The sequence below is a fragment of the Homalodisca vitripennis genome, chromosome 1 (assembly GCF_021130785.1).
Source record: "Homalodisca vitripennis isolate AUS2020 chromosome 1, UT_GWSS_2.1, whole genome shotgun sequence".
Taxonomy (NCBI): Eukaryota; Metazoa; Arthropoda; class Insecta; order Hemiptera; family Cicadellidae; genus Homalodisca; species Homalodisca vitripennis.
The window spans coordinates 125,463,185-125,469,184 of record NC_060207.1 but is presented as its reverse complement, the minus strand read 5'-3'; the positions used below and the strand labels follow the sequence as shown (position 1 = coordinate 125,469,184).

General features: G+C 28.6%; 1 protein-coding gene across 1 annotated transcript in view; it reads left to right on the top strand.

The window, feature by feature from the left end:
* Positions 1-739: 739 nt before the first annotated feature.
* Positions 740-6,000, top strand: part of LOC124371004 (ras-GEF domain-containing family member 1B-like) — a 45,114-nt gene continuing 39,853 nt past the window's right edge. The window contains exon 1 of the mRNA XM_046829318.1: positions 740-861. The gene's annotated coding sequence lies outside the window, so the exon portion shown is untranslated. The remainder of the gene's footprint in view (positions 862-6,000) is intronic.

The following is a 6,000-nucleotide window of genomic DNA, read 5'->3' as shown; positions in this document are numbered from 1 at the left end:
TTAGTTAGTTTTAAACATATTACACAATTTTTTATTTAGAATTGTTCTAAGTTATTTAGATATGTTTAAATATCCTTTTCTCAGTTTATACAGTAGCCTACTCAAATTAAATATTTTAAATCTAACAAATTAGACAATTTCTTATTCCATTATGATTCATTCCTTATACCAAGTTGATTAATTATATTTATTTCCGAGTACTTAGTGATTAAGACATGGTACAATATATTATAACAAAGTAAAGGAAAAGCTCTAAAACATTTTCTTCAAGTGTTCATATGTACACCTTTATCTCCGTTGTAAGATATAAATTTCAAATTAGACTAGTTTAGTCATTTAAATAGGCCAGTTTAGTCTGAGAACAACAAAACACAAACAGTAGAATTAATTTTTAGGCACAAAATATAGTTATTAGGCCTAAAATAGTGAAATTTAATTATCTAATAAAAGAAATAATGATTGGATAGACATCAGTTTTAGAATTTGAAATGAATAAATACAATTGAGATTAATGTGTGTAGGTATAGGTAAACCGACGTTTGTTGGGACAGAGGACAGAAACGTGTATTTGTAGTGAAGTGGTGTAATGACATTATGTGTGGTGCTGAGGATGATACAGAATACTTCCTCACCTGAGCCGACCTACACCACACTGAGGGTTGAGGGTGGTAGTAGGTAGGAAGGTGGGTGGGCGTGGGGTGTATGGCCACCGTCGTCATCGCTTCAGTCCGCACCACACTACGGCACGGTTCGCACAGTAGTCGTGGCTCCGCTCAGAACCTAACGGCCTGTCGCGCGAGTGCTGTTATGTTTTAGTGAAATTTGTCTACTTATATTTTTACGTTGTAATAAATTAAGAAGGTGTTTAGATATTTTAATAGTGTATATAGGACCGTACAATTAGTATTGTATGTAATACCATATAGGTACGTTTTGAAATATACATTGTCGAAATGGATAGCAGATTAACAACAATATGTCTATAAGAACATTTTACGAAAAGAAATAATCTTTGCTTTTCTAGTTAAAAAGATTTTCCATTTCGACTTAAGATTACAGTTGAAGAAATAAACGTGTGTATAAAGACGTTATACACTCTTATAAAGCATGAAGGATTATATTATGTCTTTAGGAAATTATATATTTATATTTATAGAGAAACAATTTATAAGTCTAAAAATAAATTTCCGTTGTAACAATAATATGTTTCAGTTAGTAAACAACAAGTAACTTAAATAAACAACAATACAATTTTGTTAGCCATATGTTAAATTATATAAAGGCACGAATTAAGTTCTTAACGTGTGTGTACATTTATTAAAACCGGAATATTACTTTGGAGAAGGTACATCATTAATTCTAATGATACATATGTAATATATTTAATGATTAATGCTTTCATAGTGTACAAATATTTTAATATGCAAATAAGTTTTTTTAGTAGTTTACTTTAGGGTGTCCCGATGAAAATAAAAAAAAAGTCACAAGTATCTATAATTATTCAATTGCCAGCTTTATGTAGACATTTTTTAATCTCTAAAGCTATTGATGGAGTATTTACCAATTTAATAGTGTTACAATACATGTTGTCAAAAATTAATCAACGATGAATGTACATAGATGTACGCGGTGCATTTTTAATACTATAGGAATTCACTTTAGAGAATTATCAAATTTATTATAAATACGAATTAATTGCCTTAATTTTAAACGAATGTACATTGAGAGAATAAAAATCGTGTGTACTTTCATTTAACGTTCAATCACCGTTATGTGGAAATCAATTATTTGGAAATTAGTTCTCAATTTAATCCAGATTTTATTAATAAACTTACAAGATATAAAACTAATGTAAATAGGTGAATTTTTATAATAATTGGGTACTTTAATGTGTGATTAAATCGAACTTTTGCTAGACTCAGTTAAAGACATAAACATATGGTAATTACGTATAGCTATATTTACAGTATATTTCGCTGTATTGATAAAAAATATGTAAAAGTTGTTAAGGTTATGACAAATACTTACTGAAATATTCTTTTAAAAAACGTTTATACTTCATTACTAGGGACAGCTGGACTATGAAGGTTTGACAATGTTAGTTAGCAACGACAGTAAGACTATTGTCCGTAAAGTAGTACCTTTTCGTAAATACAACACATATTTTAAATAATAACTAAAGTTTTATTTGGTATTAAAATGCAATTTTACCAATTTGTTCGAGAATTATTGTAAGAATTCAGGAAAATGTCTTGATATTTATTGAAAATAACATTTGATTAAAAACTCTGACAAAAATAGCTAATAGAAATGTAGGTTATTATATTAAATAATAACATAATATTAATAAACTTTTGACACTTTTAAACTTTTATTTTTCGTACGATGTACATTTCGGAATCATTGATTCCATCTTCATATATTAAATAGTTACTGTAACGTGTTCAGAAACACATTTGGTATCGGCAACAGATGAAGTTCTTTTTGGCTTTTTTAATATGCCTACCTATTAATAGGCTACACATTAATTAACTGAATCCCATGACATTAAGTACTAATCCATGTTCATCCAGTTTAAAAGTGTCTACTAAGTTACTATTTCACTATAAAATTCTCACCTAATCTCCACTAGTATTAAACAAACAACCATTGAAAAATTATAAATTTTCACAATTACCAGTTATTAATTATTGTGAACAGCTCAGGACCTCGTAAACGGGGCTGACATTTTTGGACATCTTTACTAAATGGCATTACACTCATGGGATAAATGATGCCTATGGAAAGAGGTTCTATTCAATTTCAATGGAATATTCCATGATTTTGTCAATAAACAGCATAACTGATGTCAGTAGTACTTGAAATATCCTAGGCCAGGGAGAGTAATTGTAAAGATGGAGTTTTGTTTATTTTAGTGAGGGCTTTTATTAAATAATATGAGGGAGCCTTATGATAATTTTAAAACTGAAGTTGACATATTTGAGACACATTATGTTTATCGTCTATTAATTTTTTAACAAAATCGTACATAGTTTTTTTTATAAGTGATACACACAAATCCTAACAATAATATAAAAAATATTTAAGATTAAATTAAATTACTGAACGAAACATACCCGTGTTTTCTGGATCATCCGGGTAGCTGTATTCGTTTGTATCCTGAGATTTCATTCTTGGAAAGGATAAATATATGCGAACCTGATACAGTACAGTGCAAGTCCTTGCTCTCTAAGCTCTTGTCAATAATATCCTTGATCTTTGATTCAGTATAGGGATAATAGTCTTGGATCCCTTCTCAGTGCAAAACATACTCGCTTCTTCCTCAATGATGTCACATCCCAAGATAATTACACTTTGTGTCTTTGGTGCATTGCTTATAATTCTAAGTACAATTATCAGAGGCTCACTGCGAAAATTATAATATAGAAAGGAATAGATAAATGATGTATATTATTGTTACCTTAAGCTTATGTAAATACTCTGTACCAAAATGAAAAGGGCACTAAACATCAGATGCCTTACGTACACATATTTATAGTTTTTTAATAGTAAGCCTAATGGAATTTTATAACATGATTATAGTAATATGCATGATAAAATGAGTTAGTTTTGAATTTTCTACTGGTGTGATGTATAGTAAAAGATAAATAATATTATTCTCATTTACTAAACTATTACCTTCGTTTCACTAGAAGCTGCTCGTTTCATATTTATCAAACTTTTCAGAACTTTCACTCCTAAAAAACATGATTTGGGTTATTACAAACACTAAAATTTAAAGTAGCAAACCGGCCTACTGTTGTTAGGGAATGTGCTTTCCAACGAACAATATTTCAACAAACAAATTCTTATTTACACGAATGAACCAATTTAAGGATTAACTAATAAAAATATACAAATTATAATATATAAATAGTACTGTACTTTTTTTAAATTACAAAACTACAGTAATTGGTTTTCGTCCATACTGGAAGTTATATAATAATACCCCCATGGAATAATCCCGAACCTAGCGAAAGAAAAATAAAGAGGCACCACAAGAAACTGTAGGAAATGAGATAAACCTTAAAACACACTTGATATAAAACTGCAATTTGGATTATTTTGTAGAAGAGATCTAATATCATTAACACCCATGTACAATTTATCTCTCACACATATATGTAACAAAGTAACATTGAAATTTATTTTTAAAATTTAAAGATTAAAGTAATTCCACATAAAACACATAGCATTCTGTGAAGTATTCTGAAGATTTATGTGGAACTCCATGTAATGAACCGCTATTTCATAAATCTCCCAATAATTAAATCTTGGTATCTTAGCTATAATAGTACCTGGAATATTTGATATACAATATACTATAATGACAAGTAATTAAAAGTAAAAATAGAAATATTTAGCCTACGAAATTTATCATAGTCCATTGATCTGCCATCCTTATATTACATGTTTGGGTAATATTTGCTAGATCACATGCTGGCCTTTCTGCTTTCTGAACACAGTAAATCAATCTTTTCATAGCCGTAATTTTATACTGTTACACCCAACAATACGGTATTCTCACAATTGCTGTAATACTCCTGTCTCCTATGTTTTAGCCTTCATAGCATCATAGAAATAAAATTTTAATTAATATAAATTATATATGTATATATCTTTATATATATATATATATATATATATATTAATATATATATATATATATATATATATATATAATATATATATATATATATATATATATATATATTATATATATATATATATATATATATATATATATATAATGTGTGGTGAGTTAACAGAAGAGTGTGCATAACCACTATGTACTAAAGTTATTATATATTACAAATAATTGTGAAGATATATATATATATATATATATATATATATATATAATAAACAAATTGGCATTTTCCATCACAGTATAACATGTAAGTCACAATTAATTACAATTTTAGGTACAAAAGTGAAGAAAAGATACAGTGGTACTAATTTTAAATCCTCTTAGTTTGAATGAAGAATGGAATTTTTATTCTTTCATGTATATTATACTTCATAAGGAAAAGTTGAAAGTAAATACAAAAATCCTAAGTTTCCAAGTTAAATAATATCATATAAACTATCTAAGTAACAGACATGTACATAGTACTCTGATTAACGGTTTTAATAACGGACAGAGTTAATTTACTTATACCATGTTTATATGCATGTAATATATATATATATATATATATATATATATATATATATATATATATATACACCGTGTCCCAAAAAAAACTGAACAACTTTAAAGCCTAATAAAATCCGCAAAGTTAAATTTAGATTATTATAAGCATGACCACATGAAGGTAGAGTTTATAAAGTTTTTTTTAATGTTAGTTGTAAAGATCAGCTGTTTCATTGTTGTTTGCTCAAACTGCTTAACCCCAAAACATAACCTACAATAAAGCAGTCACTATGAATGCACAGGAGAAAGCGCAGTGTGTTGAGTGGTACATTGAAACCAAATCAGATATTGTAGTGCAAAGAAGGTTTAGAACACGCTATGGTCGCCATCCACCATCAAGGAACAGCATTCGAGCCTGGTATGATAAGTTCATGTTAACTGGCAGCATAAAACATTCAAAAAACAATGGTAGGCCTAAACTGCCAAATGAAGCTATTGAGAACGTGCAACAAACATTTCTACGGAGTCCTCAAAAATCTATTCGCACTGCAGCACGTGAGTTAAATTTATCAAAATCCAGTGTTCAAAGAATTTTAAAGAAAAATTTGAAAATGAAACCTTATAAGCTGCAAATTTTGCAGCAAATTACTCCAGATGACAAACTTAAACGTAAACACTTTGCAGTTACTGTGCTTGATCGTTTAACTGCTGATGAGAACTTTCTAAAGAAGGTAGTGTTTTCTGATGAGGCCACGTTCCATGTATGTGGAAAAGTGAATAAACATAACGTGCGTATTTGGGGTACAGAAAGACCATATCAAGTT